General features: G+C 54.6%; 21 non-coding genes across 21 annotated transcripts; 8 read left to right on the top strand and 13 right to left on the bottom strand.

The window, feature by feature from the left end:
- The first annotated feature begins 470 nt into the window (after window positions 1-470).
- TRNAL-UAA (transfer RNA leucine (anticodon UAA)) lies at window positions 471-553 on the top strand. Its single transcript has one exon. It is a non-coding gene; the product is annotated as a tRNA-Leu (tRNA).
- Window positions 554-1,457: 904 nt separating this feature from the next.
- On the bottom strand, window positions 1,458-1,529 carry TRNAE-CUC (transfer RNA glutamic acid (anticodon CUC)). The gene has a single exon. It is a non-coding gene; the product is annotated as a tRNA-Glu (tRNA).
- A 340-nt stretch (window positions 1,530-1,869) lies between these two features.
- On the bottom strand, window positions 1,870-1,941 carry TRNAE-CUC (transfer RNA glutamic acid (anticodon CUC)). The gene has a single exon. It is a non-coding gene; the product is annotated as a tRNA-Glu (tRNA).
- Window positions 1,942-2,827: 886 nt separating this feature from the next.
- TRNAL-UAA (transfer RNA leucine (anticodon UAA)) lies at window positions 2,828-2,910 on the top strand. The gene has a single exon. It is a non-coding gene; the product is annotated as a tRNA-Leu (tRNA).
- A 904-nt stretch (window positions 2,911-3,814) lies between these two features.
- TRNAE-CUC (transfer RNA glutamic acid (anticodon CUC)) lies at window positions 3,815-3,886 on the bottom strand. The gene has a single exon. It is a non-coding gene; the product is annotated as a tRNA-Glu (tRNA).
- Window positions 3,887-4,226: 340 nt separating this feature from the next.
- TRNAE-CUC (transfer RNA glutamic acid (anticodon CUC)) lies at window positions 4,227-4,298 on the bottom strand. Its single transcript has one exon. It is a non-coding gene; the product is annotated as a tRNA-Glu (tRNA).
- Window positions 4,299-5,192: 894 nt separating this feature from the next.
- On the top strand, window positions 5,193-5,275 carry TRNAL-UAA (transfer RNA leucine (anticodon UAA)). The gene has a single exon. It is a non-coding gene; the product is annotated as a tRNA-Leu (tRNA).
- Window positions 5,276-6,179: 904 nt separating this feature from the next.
- TRNAE-CUC (transfer RNA glutamic acid (anticodon CUC)) lies at window positions 6,180-6,251 on the bottom strand. Its single transcript has one exon. It is a non-coding gene; the product is annotated as a tRNA-Glu (tRNA).
- Window positions 6,252-6,591: 340 nt separating this feature from the next.
- TRNAE-CUC (transfer RNA glutamic acid (anticodon CUC)) lies at window positions 6,592-6,664 on the bottom strand. The gene has a single exon. It is a non-coding gene; the product is annotated as a tRNA-Glu (tRNA).
- Window positions 6,665-7,562: 898 nt separating this feature from the next.
- On the top strand, window positions 7,563-7,645 carry TRNAL-UAA (transfer RNA leucine (anticodon UAA)). Its single transcript has one exon. It is a non-coding gene; the product is annotated as a tRNA-Leu (tRNA).
- A 904-nt stretch (window positions 7,646-8,549) lies between these two features.
- Window positions 8,550-8,621, bottom strand: TRNAE-CUC (transfer RNA glutamic acid (anticodon CUC)). Its single transcript has one exon. It is a non-coding gene; the product is annotated as a tRNA-Glu (tRNA).
- A 1,280-nt stretch (window positions 8,622-9,901) lies between these two features.
- TRNAL-UAA (transfer RNA leucine (anticodon UAA)) lies at window positions 9,902-9,984 on the top strand. Its single transcript has one exon. It is a non-coding gene; the product is annotated as a tRNA-Leu (tRNA).
- Window positions 9,985-11,278: 1,294 nt separating this feature from the next.
- Window positions 11,279-11,350, bottom strand: TRNAE-CUC (transfer RNA glutamic acid (anticodon CUC)). Its single transcript has one exon. It is a non-coding gene; the product is annotated as a tRNA-Glu (tRNA).
- Window positions 11,351-12,244: 894 nt separating this feature from the next.
- On the top strand, window positions 12,245-12,327 carry TRNAL-UAA (transfer RNA leucine (anticodon UAA)). Its single transcript has one exon. It is a non-coding gene; the product is annotated as a tRNA-Leu (tRNA).
- Window positions 12,328-13,231: 904 nt separating this feature from the next.
- Window positions 13,232-13,303, bottom strand: TRNAE-CUC (transfer RNA glutamic acid (anticodon CUC)). The gene has a single exon. It is a non-coding gene; the product is annotated as a tRNA-Glu (tRNA).
- Window positions 13,304-13,643: 340 nt separating this feature from the next.
- Window positions 13,644-13,715, bottom strand: TRNAE-CUC (transfer RNA glutamic acid (anticodon CUC)). The gene has a single exon. It is a non-coding gene; the product is annotated as a tRNA-Glu (tRNA).
- An 894-nt stretch (window positions 13,716-14,609) lies between these two features.
- TRNAL-UAA (transfer RNA leucine (anticodon UAA)) lies at window positions 14,610-14,692 on the top strand. The gene has a single exon. It is a non-coding gene; the product is annotated as a tRNA-Leu (tRNA).
- A 904-nt stretch (window positions 14,693-15,596) lies between these two features.
- Window positions 15,597-15,668, bottom strand: TRNAE-CUC (transfer RNA glutamic acid (anticodon CUC)). Its single transcript has one exon. It is a non-coding gene; the product is annotated as a tRNA-Glu (tRNA).
- Window positions 15,669-16,008: 340 nt separating this feature from the next.
- Window positions 16,009-16,080, bottom strand: TRNAE-CUC (transfer RNA glutamic acid (anticodon CUC)). The gene has a single exon. It is a non-coding gene; the product is annotated as a tRNA-Glu (tRNA).
- Window positions 16,081-16,978: 898 nt separating this feature from the next.
- Window positions 16,979-17,061, top strand: TRNAL-UAA (transfer RNA leucine (anticodon UAA)). Its single transcript has one exon. It is a non-coding gene; the product is annotated as a tRNA-Leu (tRNA).
- Window positions 17,062-17,965: 904 nt separating this feature from the next.
- TRNAE-CUC (transfer RNA glutamic acid (anticodon CUC)) lies at window positions 17,966-18,037 on the bottom strand. Its single transcript has one exon. It is a non-coding gene; the product is annotated as a tRNA-Glu (tRNA).
- Window positions 18,038-18,187: the final 150 nt, after the last annotated feature.

Raw genomic sequence — 18,187 nt, 5'->3', positions numbered from 1 at the left:
GATTGCCTGCGAGACACAGCAGGGTTACCATGCAGAGTTCAAAGGGGGCTTTGCTTGTACAGCAAGTGCCGGAGGGCAAGAAGGGATGACATAGGAGCTGCCCTTTTTTCGGGCTCGCACACCAAGGCCTGCACCAGCCTTCGAGGCTCAGCCTGCCTCTGGACTGCCCTAGACCACCTTTACTCAAAGCACACACTCTGGTCGGGGACTCGAAGCCAGGCCCGTGGCAGTGAAAGCACCAAATCCTCACCACTAGGCCACCGGGGAAACGACTGCAGCACCCGGGAGGTTTCCGCAACCGTACTTGCAGTCAGCTGGAGGCTATTGTAATGCTGTTAAGTGAGAGACGTTTGCCGCTCGCAAGCCAATTCCATCCAACCTCCTGCAGGGGGCACTCTGGGCTGGTTTTCCACTTGTTCGCCTGCTGCTGAAACAGCAAAGATTCAATTCGAAGCCCTTTGCAGCAGCTCACCAGGATGGCCGAGTGGTTAAGGCGTTGGACTTAAGATCCAATGGACAAGTGTCCGCGTGGGTTCGAGCCCCACTCCTGGTACAGGTTTTTACTCTTCTTACCTAAATGCGGCAGCAGCTTCGCACAAGCCCTTTCCTGCTGTCTGTAGGCAGTGCCCCTACCTCAAAGCCCTGAGGCTTGAGTTCACCTGAAAAGAGCAACAAGGAATCGTTGCCCGTAGACTCTTTTCCTGGAAAACCTTTGCATTTTTGTACCATGTCCCTCGCATCCCAAGCTTAAGCCGCCAAAGTTGGCAGAGCTTGTGCAACCCCGCCAACAGCCCTACCACCCCAAAAGAAAATTGGGCAGGGATTCCCGCCTCCGCTTCCGAAACGGGCTTCCAAACGGGCGATGCCCTGACGGGTCAGCCAGTCACCGTCTAGGCCCGGTACACCCCTGTGAATAATAGAGCGTCCAACCTCAAATCAGGCTACAGGGCCCTTCAGCCCATAGAAGGAGAACCTGTCAACAAACGGGGCGAGGGCAATGCTCGGGCCCCTTGCGAAGCCTTTGCCAAGCTCCAAAGGCTGCACTTTCCCAGCAGACCACAGCTCTGTATGCAAATCAAGCAGCTACGACCCCTCCCTCCCCTGCTTTTCTCCTCCAAACCGGTACGCAACCATTTCTGCAGCCCTCTGCCCCAGGGTCCCGGGCAAGGTCTTGGTCTGATGAGGCTAGGGATGGTGGGCGAGCTCGGCTTTGGCAGGGCGACAGGACTAATATTTTCTCTACAGCTTTGGAAGAAAGAAAGCTTCCTTTTTGGGGCACAGGCCCACTTCTAGCGGCGACAGCTTCCGGTAAGGGACCATGCTGAAAAGATGCTTGGAGTTACCGCCAGGGGAGCCACGCCGCTATTGCCTGTGAGTGAAGCTACATTTGAAAGAAATATTTTTTGAGACGCAGTTGTTTGAATTTCTGTAAAAATGTCATTCAGTAAAAGCCTCTCTTCCCTGACCGGGAATCGAACCCGGGCCGCGGAGGTGAGAGCGCCGAATCCTAACCACTAGACCACCAGGGAGACCGCTGGACAACTCGGGAAGGCCGGGCAGTGGTGTCCGAGTGCACAATGCCTGCAGGTGCCTCAAAGGCCAGTCCATTGGGGGACTGGGAAGAGAGGGGGAGGGCCGAGCAGATAGGTTCTCTCCAGCGGTGAAAAAGGAAGCTGCCTTTTTTGCGTCAAGGGCAGTCTTTCCGCAGCGACAGGAGAATGAATGGGACTCTGCCATAAACACGTTTTGCGTCGCGCTGAGGGCACTTCCTCCATTTTGTGCACGCAAATCTGCATCTGGGAGCAAGATTTCCGGTCGCCAGTTAACTGCATTGCTGTAAATAAAAATGTCAGTTGTTAAAAGAGCTCCTTCCCTGACCGGGAATCGAACCCGGGCCGCGGCGGTGAGAGCGCTGAATCCTAACCACTAGACCACCAGGGACGGTGGGTGCACCCCGTTGCGTGTCGCTCAGATGGTGGCGTCCGAGTCCAAAGGCTGAGGGCCTCTGCTACAATGGGCACCAGTGCCTGCAGGTCTTCGGGGGCCGTTTCTGCTAATAAATAAAGAAATAAAGAAAGAAAGAAAGAAAGAAAACAAAAACACTTGTGATGGTCTGCGAAAAGGGGAGCTTAGAGATTGAAGACAGCATCACTTTGGGAACGTTTGCGCTTTCACTTCCAAGCGCTGATATTCCTGTCTTGCTCTCCTGAAAGGACAGCCTTCCTCGCTATGAGCTTTTGTGGGTCAGTGCTGAAGCTCCCCCTAGAGGCTGCCGCTGAAGATGCACACTCACAACTAACCCTCCTTAGGAGAACTGCTTCGTGGGAGAGCACGTTTATTAAAAGGCGGCAGGCCATGATTGCCTGCGAGACACAGCAGGGTTACCATGCAGAGTTCAAAGGGGGCTTTGCTTGTACAGCAAGTGCCGGAGGGCAAGAAGGGATGACATAGGAGCTGCCCTTTTTTCGGGCTCGCACACCAAGGCCTGCACCAGCCTTCGAGGCTCAGCCTGCCTCTGGACTGCCCTAGACCACCTTTACTCAAAGCACACACTCTGGTCGGGGACTCGAAGCCAGGCCCGTGGCAGTGAAAGCACCAAATCCTCACCACTAGGCCACCGGGGAAACGACTGCAGCACCCGGGAGGTTTCCGCAACCGTACTTGCAGTCAGCTGGAGGCTATTGTAATGCTGTTAAGTGAGAGACGTTTGCCGCTCGCAAGCCAATTCCATCCAACCTCCTGCAGGGGGCACTCTGGGCTGGTTTTCCACTTGTTCGCCTGCTGCTGAAACAGCAAAGATTCAATTCGAAGCCCTTTGCAGCAGCTCACCAGGATGGCCGAGTGGTTAAGGCGTTGGACTTAAGATCCAATGGACAAGTGTCCGCGTGGGTTCGAGCCCCACTCCTGGTACAGGTTTTTACTCTTCTTACCTAAATGCGGCAGCAGCTTCGCACAAGCCCTTTCCTGCTGTCTGTAGGCAGTGCCCCTACCTCAAAGCCCTGAGGCTTGAGTTCACCTGAAAAGAGCAACAAGGAATCGTTGCCCGTAGACTCTTTTCCTGGAAAACCTTTGCATTTTTGTACCATGTCCCTCGCATCCCAAGCTTAAGCCGCCAAAGTTGGCAGAGCTTGTGCAACCCCGCCAACAGCCCTACCACCCCAAAAGAAAATTGGGCAGGGATTCCCGCCTCCGCTTCCGAAACGGGCTTCCAAACGGGCGATGCCCTGACGGGTCAGCCAGTCACCGTCTAGGCCCGGTACACCCCTGTGAATAATAGAGCGTCCAACCTCAAATCAGGCTACAGGGCCCTTCAGCCCATAGAAGGAGAACCTGTCAACAAACGGGGCGAGGGCAATGCTCGGGCCCCTTGCGAAGCCTTTGCCAAGCTCCAAAGGCTGCACTTTCCCAGCAGACCACAGCTCTGTATGCAAATCAAGCAGCTACGACCCCTCCCTCCCCTGCTTTTCTCCTCCAAACCGGTACGCAACCATTTCTGCAGCCCTCTGCCCCAGGGTCCCGGGCAAGGTCTTGGTCTGATGAGGCTAGGGATGGTGGGCGAGCTCGGCTTTGGCAGGGCGACAGGACTAATATTTTCTCTACAGCTTTGGAAGAAAGAAAGCTTCCTTTTTGGGGCACAGGCCCACTTCTAGCGGCGACAGCTTCCGGTAAGGGACCATGCTGAAAAGATGCTTGGAGTTACCGCCAGGGGAGCCACGCCGCTATTGCCTGTGAGTGAAGCAACATTTGAAAGAAATATTTTTTGAGACGCAGTTGTTTGAATTTCTGTAAAAATGTCATTCAGTAAAAGCCTCTCTTCCCTGACCGGGAATCGAACCCGGGCCGCGGCGGTGAGAGCGCCGAATCCTAACCACTAGACCACCAGGGAGACCGCTGGACAGCTCGGGAAGGCCGGGCAGTGGTGTCCGAGTGCACAATGCCTGCAGGTGCCTCAAAGGCCAGTCCATTGGGGGACTGGGAAGAGAGGGGGAGGGCCGAGCAGATAGGTTCTCTCCAGCGGTGAAAAAGGAAGCTGCCTTTTTTGCGTCAAGGGCAGTCTTTCCGCAGCGACAGGAGAATGAATGGGACTCTGCCATAAACACGTTTTGCGTCGCGCTGAGGGCACTTCCTCCATTTTGTGCACGCAAATCTGCATCTGGGAGCAAGATTTCCGGTCGCCAGTTAACTGCATTGCTGTAAATAAAAATGTCAGTTGTTAAAAGAGCTCCTTCCCTGACCGGGAATCGAACCCGGGCCGCGGCGGTGAGAGCGCCGAATCCTAACTACTAGACCACCAGGGACGGTGGGTGCACCCTGTTGCGTGTCGCTCAGATGGTGGCGTCCGAGTCCAAAGGCTGAGGGCCTCTGCTACAATGGGCACCAGTGCCTGCAGGTCTTCGGGGGCCGTTTCTGCTAATAAATAAATAAATAAAGAAATAAAGAAAGAAAGAAAGAAAGAAAACAAAAACACTTGTGATGGTCTGCGAAAAGGGGAGCTTAGAGATTGAAGACAGCATCACTTTGGGAACGTTTGCGCTTTCACTTCCAAGCGCTGATATTCCTGTCTTGCTCTCCTGAAAGGACAGCCTTCCTCGCTATGAGCTTTTGTGGGTCAGTGCTGAAGCTCCCCCTAGAGGCTGCCGCTGAAGATGCACACTCACAACTAACCCTCCTTAGGAGAACTGCTTCGTGGGAGAGCACGTTTATTAAAAGGCGGCAGGCCATGATTGCCTGCGAGACACAGCAGGGTTACCATGCAGAGTTCAAAGGGGGCTTTGCTTGTACAGCAAGTGCCGGAGGGCAAGAAGGGATGACATAGGAGCTGCCCTTTTTTCGGGCTCGCACACCAAGGCCTGCACCAGCCTTCGAGGCTCAGCCTGCCTCTGGACTGCCCTAGACCACCTTTACTCAAAGCACACACTCTGGTCGGGGACTCGAAGCCAGGCCCGTGGCAGTGAAAGCACCAAATCCTCACCACTAGGCCACCGGGGAAACGACTGCAGCACCCGGGAGGTTTCCGCAACCGTACTTGCAGTCAGCTGGAGGCTATTGTAATGCTGTTAAGTGAGAGACGTTTGCCGCTCGCAAGCCAATTCCATCCAACCTCCTGCAGGGGGCACTCTGGGCTGGTTTTCCACTTGTTCGCCTGCTGCTGAAACAGCAAAGATTCAATTCGAAGCCCTTTGCAGCAGCTCACCAGGATGGCCGAGTGGTTAAGGCGTTGGACTTAAGATCCAATGGACAAGTGTCCGCGTGGGTTCGAGCCCCACTCCTGGTACAGGTTTTTACTCTTCTTACCTAAATGCGGCAGCAGCTTCGCACAAGCCCTTTCCTGCTGTCTGTAGGCAGTGCCCCTACCTCAAAGCCCTGAGGCTTGAGTTCACCTGAAAAGAGCAACAAGGAATCGTTGCCCGTAGACTCTTTTCCTGGAAAACCTTTGCATTTTTGTACCATGTCCCTCGCATCCCAAGCTTAAGCCGCCAAAGTTGGCAGAGCTTGTGCAACCCCGCCAACAGCCCTACCACCCCAAAAGAAAATTGGGCAGGGATTCCCGCCTCCGCTTCCGAAACGGGCTTCCAAACGGGCGATGCCCTGACGGGTCAGCCAGTCACCGTCTAGGCCCGGTACACCCCTGTGAATAATAGAGCGTCCAACCTCAAATCAGGCTACAGGGCCCTTCAGCCCATAGAAGGAGAACCTGTCAACAAACGGGGCGAGGGCAATGCTCGGGCCCCTTGCGAAGCCTTTGCCAAGCTCCAAAGGCTGCACTTTCCCAGCAGACCACAGCTCTGTATGCAAATCAAGCAGCTACGACCCCTCCCTCCCCTGCTTTTCTCCTCCAAACCGGTACGCAACCATTTCTGCAGCCCTCTGCCCCAGGGTCCCGGGCAAGGTCTTGGTCTGATGAGGCTAGGGATGGTGGGCGAGCTCGGCTTTGGCAGGGCGACAGGACTAATATTTTCTCTACAGCTTTGGAAGAAAGAAAGCTTCCTTTTTGGGGCACAGGCCCACTTCTAGCGGCGACAGCTTCCGGTAAGGGACCATGCTGAAAAGATGCTTGGAGTTACCGCCAGGGGAGCCACGCCGCTATTGCCTGTGAGTGAAGCTACATTTGAAAGAAATATTTTTTGAGACGCAGTTGTTTGAATTTCTGTAAAAATGTCATTCAGTAAAAGCCTCTCTTCCCTGACCGGGAATCGAACCCGGGCCGCGGCGGTGAGAGCGCCGAATCCTAACCACTAGACCACCAGGGAGACCGCTGGACAGCTCGGGAAGGCCGGGCAGTGGTGTCCGAGTGCACAATGCCTGCAGGTGCCTCAAAGGCCAGTCCATTGGGGGACTGGGAAGAGAGGGGGAGGGCCGAGCAGATAGGTTCTCTCCAGCGGTGAAAAAGGAAGCTGCCTTTTTTGCGTCAAGGGCAGTCTTTCCGCAGCGACAGGAGAATGAATGGGACTCTGCCATAAACACGTTTTGCGTCGCGCTGAGGGCACTTCCTCCATTTTGTGCACGCAAATCTGCATCTGGGAGCAAGATTTCCGGTCGCCAGTTAACTGCATTGCTGTAAATAAAAATGTCAGTTGTTAAAAGAGCTCCTTCCCTGACCGGGAATCGAACCCGGGCCGCGGCGGTGAGAGCGCCCGAATCCTAACCACTAGACCACCAGGGACGGTGGGTGCACCCCGTTGCGTGTCGCTCAGATGGTGGCGTCCGAGTCCAAAGGCTGAGGGCCTCTGCTACAATGGGCACCAGTGCCTGCAGGTCTTCGGGGGCCGTTTCTGCTAATAAATAAATAAATAAAGAAATAAAGAAAGAAAGAAAGAAAGAAAGAAAACAAAAACACTTGTGATGGTCTGCGAAAAGGGGAGCTTAGAGATTGAAGACAGCATCACTTTGGGAACGTTTGCGCTTTCACTTCCAAGCGCTGATATTCCTGTCTTGCTCTCCTGAAAGGACAGCCTTCCTCGCTATGAGCTTTTGTGGGTCAGTGCTGAAGCTCCCCCTAGAGGCTGCCGCTGAAGATGCACACTCACAACTAACCCTCCTTAGGAGAACTGCTTCGTGGGAGAGCACGTTTATTAAAAGGCGGCAGGCCATGATTGCCTGCGAGACACAGCAGGGTTACCATGCAGAGTTCAAAGGGGGCTTTGCTTGTACAGCAAGTGCCGGAGGGCAAGAAGGGATGACATAGGAGCTGCCCTTTTTTCGGGCTCGCACACCAAGGCCTGCACCAGCCTTCGAGGCTCAGCCTGCCTCTGGACTGCCCTAGACCACCTTTACTCAAAGCACACACTCTGGTCGGGGACTCGAAGCCAGGCCCGTGGCAGTGAAAGCACCAAATCCTCACCACTAGGCCACCGGGGAAACGACTGCAGCACCCGGGAGGTTTCCGCAACCGTACTTGCAGTCAGCTGGAGGCTATTGTAATGCTGTTAAGTGAGAGACGTTTGCCGCTCGCAAGCCAATTCCATCCAACCTCCTGCAGGGGGCACTCTGGGCTGGTTTTCCACTTGTTCGCCTGCTGCTGAAACAGCAAAGATTCAATTCGAAGCCCTTTGCAGCAGCTCACCAGGATGGCCGAGTGGTTAAGGCGTTGGACTTAAGATCCAATGGACAAGTGTCCGTGTGGGTTCGAGCCCCACTCCTGGTACAGGTTTTTACTCTTCTTACCTAAATGCGGCAGCAGCTTCGCACAAGCCCTTTCCTGCTGTCTGTAGGCAGTGCCCCTACCTCAAAGCCCTGAGGCTTGAGTTCACCTGAAAAGAGCAACAAGGAATCGTTGCCCGTAGACTCTTTTCCTGGAAAACCTTTGCATTTTTGTACCATGTCCCTCGCATCCCAAGCTTAAGCCGCCAAAGTTGGCAGAGCTTGTGCAACCCCGCCAACAGCCCTACCACCCCAAAAGAAAATTGGGCAGGGATTCCCGCCTCCGCTTCCGAAACGGGCTTCCAAACGGGCGATGCCCTGACGGGTCAGCCAGTCACCGTCTAGGCCCGGTACACCCCTGTGAATAATAGAGCGTCCAACCTCAAATCAGGCTACAGGGCCCTTCAGCCCATAGAAGGAGAACCTGTCAACAAACGGGGCGAGGGCAATGCTCGGGCCCCTTGCGAAGCCTTTGCCAAGCTCCAAAGGCTGCACTTTCCCAGCAGACCACAGCTCTGTATGCAAATCAAGCAGCTACGACCCCTCCCTCCCCTGCTTTTCTCCTCCAAACCGGTACGCAACCATTTCTGCAGCCCTCTGCCCCAGGGTCCCGGGCAAGGTCTTGGTCTGATGAGGCTAGGGATGGTGGGCGAGCTCGGCTTTGGCAGGGCGACAGGACTAATATTTTCTCTACAGCTTTGGAAGAAAGAAAGCTTCCTTTTTGGGGCACAGGCCCACTTCTAGCGGCGACAGCTTCCGGTAAGGGACCATGCTGAAAAGATGCTTGGAGTTACCGCCAGGGGAGCCACGCCGCTATTGCCTGTGAGTGAAGCTACATTTGAAAGAAATATTTTTTGAGACGCAGTTGTTTGAATTTCTGTAAAAATGTCATTCAGTAAAAGCCTCTCTTCCCTGACCGGGAATCGAACCCGGGCCGCGGCGGTGAGAGCGCCGAATCCTAACCACTAGACCACCAGGGAGACCGCTGGACAGCTCGGGAAGGCCGGGCAGTGGTGTCCGAGTGCACAATGCCTGCAGGTGCCTCAAAGGCCAGTCCATTGGGGGACTGGGAAGAGAGGGGGAGGGCCGAGCAGATAGGTTCTCTCCAGCGGTGAAAAAGGAAGCTGCCTTTTTTGCGTCAAGGGCAGTCTTTCCGCAGCGACAGGAGAATGAATGGGACTCTGCCATAAACACGTTTTGCGTCGCGCTGAGGGCACTTCCTCCATTTTGTGCACGCAAATCTGCATCTGGGAGCAAGATTTCCGGTCGCCAGTTAACTGCATTGCTGTAAATAAAAATGTCAGTTGTTAAAAGAGCTCCTTCCCTGACCGGGAATCGAACCCGGGCCGCACTAGACCACCAGGGACGGTGGGTGCACCCCGTTGCGTGTCGCTCAGATGGTGGCGTCCGAGTCCAAAGGCTGAGGGCCTCTGCTACAATGGGCACCAGTGCCTGCAGGTCTTCGGGGGCCGTTTCTGCTAATAAATAAATAAATAAAGAAATAAAGAAAGAAAGAAAGAAAGAAAACAAAAACACTTGTGATGGTCTGCGAAAAGGGGAGCTTAGAGATTGAAGACAGCATCACTTTGGGAACGTTTGCGCTTTCACTTCCAAGCGCTGATATTCCTGTCTTGCTCTCCTGAAAGGACAGCCTTCCTCGCTATGAGCTTTTGTGGGTCAGTGCTGAAGCTCCCCCTAGAGGCTGCCGCTGAAGATGCACACTCACAACTAACCCTCCTTAGGAGAACTGCTTCGTGGGAGAGCACGTTTATTAAAAGGCGGCAGGCCATGATTGCCTGCGAGACACAGCAGGGTTACCATGCAGAGTTCAAAGGGGGCTTTGCTTGTACAGCAAGTGCCGGAGGGCAAGAAGGGATGACATAGGAGCTGCCCTTTTTTCGGGCTCGCACACCAAGGCCTGCACCAGCCTTCGAGGCTCAGCCTGCCTCTGGACTGCCCTAGACCACCTTTACTCAAAGCACACACTCTGGTCGGGGACTCGAAGCCAGGCCCGTGGCAGTGAAAGCACCAAATCCTCACCACTAGGCCACCGGGGAAACGACTGCAGCACCCGGGAGGTTTCCGCAACCGTACTTGCAGTCAGCTGGAGGCTATTGTAATGCTGTTAAGTGAGAGACGTTTGCCGCTCGCAAGCCAATTCCATCCAACCTCCTGCAGGGGGCACTCTGGGCTGGTTTTCCACTTGTTCGCCTGCTGCTGAAACAGCAAAGATTCAATTCAAAGCCCTTTGCAGCAGCTCACCAGGATGGCCGAGTGGTTAAGGCGTTGGACTTAAGATCCAATGGACAAGTGTCCGCGTGGGTTCGAGCCCCACTCCTGGTACAGGTTTTTACTCTTCTTACCTAAATGCGGCAGCAGCTTCGCACAAGCCCTTTCCTGCTGTCTGTAGGCAGTGCCCCTACCTCAAAGCCCTGAGGCTTGAGTTCACCTGAAAAGAGCAACAAGGAATCGTTGCCCGTAGACTCTTTTCCTGGAAAACCTTTGCATTTTTGTACCATGTCCCTCGCATCCCAAGCTTAAGCCGCCAAAGTTGGCAGAGCTTGTGCAACCCCGCCAACAGCCCTACCACCCCAAAAGAAAATTGGGCAGGGATTCCCGCCTCCGCTTCCGAAACGGGCTTCCAAACGGGCGATGCCCTGACGGGTCAGCCAGTCACCGTCTAGGCCCGGTACACCCCTGTGAATAATAGAGCGTCCAACCTCAAATCAGGCTACAGGGCCCTTCAGCCCATAGAAGGAGAACCTGTCAACAAACGGGGCGAGGGCAATGCTCGGGCCCCTTGCGAAGCCTTTGCCAAGCTCCAAAGGCTGCACTTTCCCAGCAGACCACAGCTCTGTATGCAAATCAAGCAGCTACGACCCCTCCCTCCCCTGCTTTTCTCCTCCAAACCGGTACGCAACCATTTCTGCAGCCCTCTGCCCCAGGGTCCCGGGCAAGGTCTTGGTCTGATGAGGCTAGGGATGGTGGGCGAGCTCGGCTTTGGCAGGGCGACAGGACTAATATTTTCTCTACAGCTTTGGAAGAAAGAAAGCTTCCTTTTTGGGGCACAGGCCCACTTCTAGCGGCGACAGCTTCCGGTAAGGGACCATGCTGAAAAGATGCTTGGAGTTACCGCCAGGGGAGCCACGCCGCTATTGCCTGTGAGTGAAGCTACATTTGAAAGAAATATTTTTTGAGACGCAGTTGTTTGAATTTCTGTAAAAATGTCATTCAGTAAAAGCCTCTCTTCCCTGACCGGGAATCGAACCCGGGCCGCGGCCACTAGACCACCAGGGAGACCGCTGGACAGCTCGGGAAGGCCGGGCAGTGGTGTCCGAGTGCACAATGCCTGCAGGTGCCTCAAAGGCCAGTCCATTGGGGGACTGGGAAGAGAGGGGGAGGGCCGAGCAGATAGGTTCTCTCCAGCGGTGAAAAAGGAAGCTGCCTTTTTTGCGTCAAGGGCAGTCTTTCCGCAGCGACAGGAGAATGAATGGGACTCTGCCATAAACACGTTTTGCGTCGCGCTGAGGGCACTTCCTCCATTTTGTGCACGCAAATCTGCATCTGGGAGCAAGATTTCCGGTCGCCAGTTAACTGCATTGCTGTAAATAAAAATGTCAGTTGTTAAAAGAGCTCCTTCCCTGACCGGGAATCGAACCCGGGCCGCGGCGGTGAGAGCGCCGAATCCTAACCACTAGACCACCAGGGACGGTGGGTGCACCCCGTTGCGTGTCGCTCAGATGGTGGCGTCCGAGTCCAAAGGCTGAGGGCCTCTGCTACAATGGGCACCAGTGCCTGCAGGTCTTCGGGGGCCGTTTCTGCTAATAAATAAATAAATAAAGAAATAAAGAAAGAAAGAAAGAAAGAAAACAAAAACACTTGTGATGGTCTGCGAAAAGGGGAGCTTAGAGATTGAAGACAGCATCACTTTGGGAACGTTTGCGCTTTCACTTCCAAGCGCTGATATTCCTGTCTTGCTCTCCTGAAAGGACAGCCTTCCTCGCTATGAGCTTTTGTGGGTCAGTGCTGAAGCTCCCCCTAGAGGCTGCCGCTGAAGATGCACACTCACAACTAACCCTCCTTAGGAGAACTGCTTCGTGGGAGAGCACGTTTATTAAAAGGCGGCAGGCCATGATTGCCTGCGAGACACAGCAGGGTTACCATGCAGAGTTCAAAGGGGGCTTTGCTTGTACAGCAAGTGCCGGAGGGCAAGAAGGGATGACATAGGAGCTGCCCTTTTTTCGGGCTCGCACACCAAGGCCTGCACCAGCCTTCGAGGCTCAGCCTGCCTCTGGACTGCCCTAGACCACCTTTACTCAAAGCACACACTCTGGTCGGGGACTCGAAGCCAGGCCCGTGGCAGTGAAAGCACCAAATCCTCACCACTAGGCCACCGGGGAAACGACTGCAGCACCCGGGAGGTTTCCGCAACCGTACTTGCAGTCAGCTGGAGCCTATTGTAATGCTGTTAAGTGAGAGACGTTTGCCGCTCGCAAGCCAATTCCATCCAACCTCCTGCAGGGGGCACTCTGGGCTGGTTTTCCACTTGTTCGCCTGCTGCTGAAACAGCAAAGATTCAATTCGAAGCCCTTTGCAGCAGCTCACCAGGATGGCCGAGTGGTTAAGGCGTTGGACTTAAGATCCAATGGACAAGTGTCTGCGTGGGTTCGAGCCCCACTCCTGGTACAGGTTTTTACTCTTCTTACCTAAATGCGGCAGCAGCTTCGCACAAGCCCTTTCCTGCTGTCTGTAGGCAGTGCCCCTACCTCAAAGCCCTGAGGCTTGAGTTCACCTGAAAAGAGCAACAAGGAATCGTTGCCCGTAGACTCTTTTCCTGGAAAACCTTTGCATTTTTGTACCATGTCCCTCGCATCCCAAGCTTAAGCCGCCAAAGTTGGCAGAGCTTGTGCAACCCCGCCAACAGCCCTACCACCCCAAAAGAAAATTGGGCAGGGATTCCCGCCTCCGCTTCCGAAACGGGCTTCCAAACGGGCGATGCCCTGACGGGTCAGCCAGTCACCGTCTAGGCCCGGTACACCCCTGTGAATAATAGAGCGTCCAACCTCAAATCAGGCTACAGGGCCCTTCAGCCCATAGAAGGAGAACCTGTCAACAAACGGGGCGAGGGCAATGCTCGGGCCCCTTGCGAAGCCTTTGCCAAGCTCCAAAGGCTGCACTTTCCCAGCAGACCACAGCTCTGTATGCAAATCAAGCAGCTACGACCCCTCCCTCCCCTGCTTTTCTCCTCCAAACCGGTACGCAACCATTTCTGCAGCCCTCTGCCCCAGGGTCCCGGGCAAGGTCTTGGTCTGATGAGGCTAGGGATGGTGGGCGAGCTCGGCTTTGGCAGGGCGACAGGACTAATATTTTCTCTACAGCTTTGGAAGAAAGAAAGCTTCCTTTTTGGGGCACAGGCCCACTTCTAGCGGCGACAGCTTCCGGTAAGGGACCATGCTGAAAAGATGCTTGGAGTTACCGCCAGGGGAGCCACGCCGCTATTGCCTGTGAGTGAAGCTACATTTGAAAGAAATATTTTTTGAGACGCAGTTGTTTGAATTTCTGTAAAAATGTCATTCAGTAAAAGCCTCTCTTCCCTGACCGGGAATCGAACCCGGGCCGCGGCGGTGAGAGTGCCGAATCCTAACCACTAGACCACCAGGGAGACCGCTGGACAGCTCGGGAAGGCCGGGCAGTGGTGTCCGAGTGCACAATGCCTGCAGGTGCCTCAAAGGCCAGTCCATTGGGGGACTGGGAAGAGAGGGGGAGGGCCGAGCAGATAGGTTCTCTCCAGCGGTGAAAAAGGAAGCTGCCTTTTTTGCGTCAAGGGCAGTCTTTCCGCAGCGACAGGAGAATGAATGGGACTCTGCCATAAACACGTTTTGCGTCGCGCTGAGGGCACTTCCTCCATTTTGTGCACGCAAATCTGCATCTGGGAGCAAGATTTCCGGTCGCCAGTTAACTGCATTGCTGTAAATAAAAATGTCAGTTGTTAAAAGAGCTCCTTCCCTGACCGGGAATCGAACCCGGGCCGCGGCGGTGAGAGCGCCGAATCCTAACCACTAGACCACCAGGGACGGTGGGTGCACCCCGTTGCGTGTCGCTCAGATGGTGGCGTCCGAGTCCAAAGGCTGAGGGCCTCTGCTACAATGGGCACCAGTGCCTGCAGGTCTTCGGGGGCCGTTTCTGCTAATAAATAAATAAATAAAGAAATAAAGAAAGAAAGAAAGAAAGAAAACAAAAACACTTGTGATGGTCTGCGAAAAGGGGAGCTTAGAGATTGAAGACAGCATCACTTTGGGAACGTTTGCGCTTTCACTTCCAAGCGCTGATATTCCTGTCTTGCTCTCCTGAAAGGACAGCCTTCCTCGCTATGAGCTTTTGTGGGTCAGTGCTGAAGCTCCCCCTAGAGGCTGCCGCTGAAGATGCACACTCACAACTAACCCTCCTTAGGAGAACTGCTTCGTGGGAGAGCACGTTTATTAAAAGGCGGCAGGCCATGATTGCCTGCGAGACACAGCAGGGTTACCATGCAGAGTTCAAAGGGGGCTTTGCTTGTACAGCAAGTGCCGGAGGGCAAGAAGGGATGACATAGGAGCTGCCCTTTTTTCGGGCTCGCACACCAAGGCCTGCACCAGCCTTCGAGGCTCAGCCTGCCTCTGGACTGCCCTAGACCACCTTTACTCAAAGCACACACTCTGGTCGGGGACTCGAAGCCAGGCCCGTGGCAGTGAAAGCACCAAATCCTCACCACTAGGCCACCGGGGAAACGACTGCAGCACCCGGGAGGTTTCCGCAACCGTACTTGCAGTCAGCTGGAGGCTATTGTAATGCTGTTAAGTGAGAGACGTTTGCCGCTCGCAAGCCAATTCCATCCAACCTCCTGCAGGGGGCACTCTGGGCTGGTTTTCCACTTGTTCGCCTGCTGCTGAAACAGCAAAGATTCAATTCGAAGCCCTTTGCAGCAGCTCACCAGGATGGCCGAGTGGTTAAGGCGTTGGACTTAAGATCCAATGGACAAGTGTCCGCGTGGGTTCGAGCCCCACTCCTGGTACAGGTTTTTACTCTTCTTACCTAAATGCGGCAGCAGCTTCGCACAAGCCCTTTCCTGCTGTCTGTAGGCAGTGCCCCTACCTCAAAGCCCTGAGGCTTGAGTTCACCTGAAAAGAGCAACAAGGAATCGTTGCCCGTAGACTCTTTTCCTGGAAAACCTTTGCATTTTTGTACCATGTCCCTCGCATCCCAAGCTTAAGCCGCCAAAGTTGGCAGAGCTTGTGCAACCCCGCCAACAGCCCTACCACCCCAAAAGAAAATTGGGCAGGGATTCCCGCCTCCGCTTCCGAAACGGGCTTCCAAACGGGCGATGCCCTGACGGGTCAGCCAGTCACCGTCTAGGCCCGGTACACCCCTGTGAATAATAGAGCGTCCAACCTCAAATCAGGCTACAGGGCCCTTCAGCCCATAGAAGGAGAACCTGTCAACAAACGGGGCGAGGGCAATGCTCGGGCCCCTTGCAAAGCCTTTGCCAAGCTCCAAAGGCTGCACTTTCCCAGCAGACCACAGCTCTGTATGCAAATCAAGCAGCTACGACCCCTCCCTCCCCTGCTTTTCTCCTCCAAACCGGTACGCAACCATTTCTGCAGCCCTCTGCCCCAGGGTCCCGGGCAAGGTCTTGGTCTGATGAGGCTAGGGATGGTGGGCGAGCTCGGCTTTGGCAGGGCGACAGGACTAATATTTTCTCTACAGCTTTGGAAGAAAGAAAGCTTCCTTTTTGGGGCACAGGCCCACTTCTAGCGGCGACAGCTTCCGGTAAGGGACCATGCTGAAAAGATGCTTGGAGTTACCGCCAGGGGAGCCACGCCGCTATTGCCTGTGAGTGAAGCTACATTTGAAAGAAATATTTTTTGAGACGCAGTTGTTTGAATTTCTGTAAAAATGTCATTCAGTAAAAGCCTCTCTTCCCTGACCGGGAATCGAACCCGGGCCGCGGCGGTGAGAGCGCCGAATCCTAACCACTAGACCACCAGGGAGACCGCTGGACAGCTCGGGAAGGCCGGGCAGTGGTGTCCGAGTGCACAATGCCTGCAGGTGCCTCAAAGGCCAGTCCATTGGGGGACTGGGAAGAGAGGGGGAGGGCCGAGCAGATAGGTTCTCTCCAGCGGTGAAAAAGGAAGCTGCCTTTTTTGCGTCAAGGGCAGTCTTTCCGCAGCGACAGGAGAATGAATGGGACTCTGCCATAAACACGTTTTGCGTCGCGCTGAGGGCACTTCCTCCATTTTGTGCACGCAAATCTGCATCTGGGAGCAAGATTTCCGGTCGCCAGTTAACTGCATTGCTGTAAATAAAAATGTCAGTTGTTAAAAGAGCTCCTTCCCTGACCGGGAATCGAACCCGGGCCGCGGCGGTGAGAGCGCCGAATCCTAACCACTAGACCACCAGGGACGGTGGGTGCACCCCGTTGCGTGTCGCTCAGATGGTGGCGTCCGAGTCCAAAGGCTGAGGGCCTCTGCTACAATGGGCACCAGTGCCTGCAGGTCTTCGGGGGCCGTTTCTGCTAATAAATAAATAAAGAAAGAAATAAAGAAAGAAAGAAAGAAAGAAAGAAAACAAAAACACTTGTGATGGTCTGCGAAAAGGGGAGCTTAGAGATTGAAGACAGCATCACTTTGGGAACGTTTGTGCTTTCACTTCCAAGCGCTGATATTCCTGTCTTGCTCTCCTGAAAGGACAGCCTTCCTCGCTATGAGCTTTTGTGGGTCAGTGCTGAAGCTCCCCCTAGAGGCTGCCGCTGAAGATGCACACTCACAACTAACCCTCCTTAGGAGAACTGCTTCGTGGGAGAGCACGTTTATTAAAAGGCGGCAGGCCATGATTGCCTGCGAGACACAGCAGGGTTACCATGCAGAGTTCAAAGGGGGCTTTGCTTGTACAGCAAGTGCCGGAGGGCAAGAAGGGATGACATAGGAGCTGCCCTTTTTTCGGGCTCGCACACCAAGGCCTGCACCAGCCTTCGAGGCTCAGCCTGCCTCTGGACTGCCCTAGACCACCTTTACTCAAAGCACACACTCTGGTCGGGGACTCGAAGCCAGGCCCGTGGCAGTGAAAGCACCAAATCCTCACCACTAGGCCACCGGGGAAACGACTGCAGCACCCGGGAGGTTTCCGCAACCGTACTTGCAGTCAGCTGGAGGCTATTGTAATGCTGTTAAGTGAGAGACGTTTGCCGCTCGCAAGCCAATTCCATCCAACCTCCTGCAGGGGGCACTCTGGGCTGGTTTTCCACTTGTTCGCCTGCTGCTGAAACAGCAAAGATTCAATTCGAAGCCCTTTGCAGCAGCTCACCAGGATGGCCGAGTGGTTAAGGCGTTGGACTTAAGATCCAATGGACAAGTGTCCGCGTGGGTTCGAGCCCCACTCCTGGTACAGGTTTTTACTCTTCTTACCTAAATGCGGCAGCAGCTTCGCACAAGCCCTTTCCTGCTGTCTGTAGGCAGTGCCCCTACCTCAAAGCCCTGAGGCTTGAGTTCACCTGAAAAGAGCAACAAGGAATCGTTGCCCGTAGACTCTTTTCCTGGAAAACCTTTGCATTTTTGTACCATGTCCCTCGCATCCCAAGCTTAAGCCGCCAAAGTTGGCAGAGCTTGTGCAACCCCGCCAACAGCCCTACCACCCCAAAAGAAAATTGGGCAGGGATTCCCGCCTCCGCTTCCGAAACGGGCTTCCAAACGGGCGATGCCCTGACGGGTCAGCCAGTCACCGTCTAGGCCCGGTACACCCCTGTGAATAATAGAGCGTCCAACCTCAAATCAGGCTACAGGGCCCTTCAGCCCATAGAAGGAGAACCTGTCAACAAACGGGGCGAGGGCAATGCTCGGGCCCCTTGCGAAGCCTTTGCCAAGCTCCAAAGGCTGCACTTTCCCAGCAGACCACAGCTCTGTATGCAAATCAAGCAGCTACGACCCCTCCCTCCCCTGCTTTTCTCCTCCAAACCGGTACGCAACCATTTCTGCAGCCCTCTGCCCCAGGGTCCCGGGCAAGGTCTTGGTCTGATGAGGCTAGGGATGGTGGGCGAGCTCGGCTTTGGCAGGGCGACAGGACTAATATTTTCTCTACAGCTTTGGAAGAAAGAAAGCTTCCTTTTTGGGGCACAGGCCCACTTCTAGCGGCGACAGCTTCCGGTAAGGGACCATGCTGAAAAGATGCTTGGAGTTACCGCCAGGGGAGCCACGCCGCTATTGCCTGTGAGTGAAGCTACATTTGAAAGAAATATTTTTTGAGACGCAGTTGTTTGAATTTCTGTAAAAATGTCATTCAGTAAAAGCCTCTCTTCCCTGACCGGGAATCGAACCCGGGCCGCGGAGGTGAGAGCGCCGAATCCTAACCACTAGACCACCAGGGAGACCGCTGGACAACTCGGGAAGGCCGGGCAGTGGTGTCCGAGTGCACAATGCCTGCAGGTGCCTCAAAGGCCAGTCCATTGGGGGACTGGGAAGAGAGGGGGAGGGCCGAGCAGATAGGTTCTCTCCAGCGGTGAAAAAGGAAGCTGCCT

The sequence above is a fragment of the Ambystoma mexicanum genome, chromosome 5p (assembly GCF_040938575.1).
Source record: "Ambystoma mexicanum isolate Mex_15411 chromosome 5p, UKY_AmexF1_1, whole genome shotgun sequence".
Lineage (NCBI taxonomy): Eukaryota > Metazoa > Chordata > Amphibia > Caudata > Ambystomatidae > Ambystoma > Ambystoma mexicanum.
Note: the sequence above shows the minus strand (reverse complement) of the source record. Positions and strands in the feature narration are given on the sequence as shown.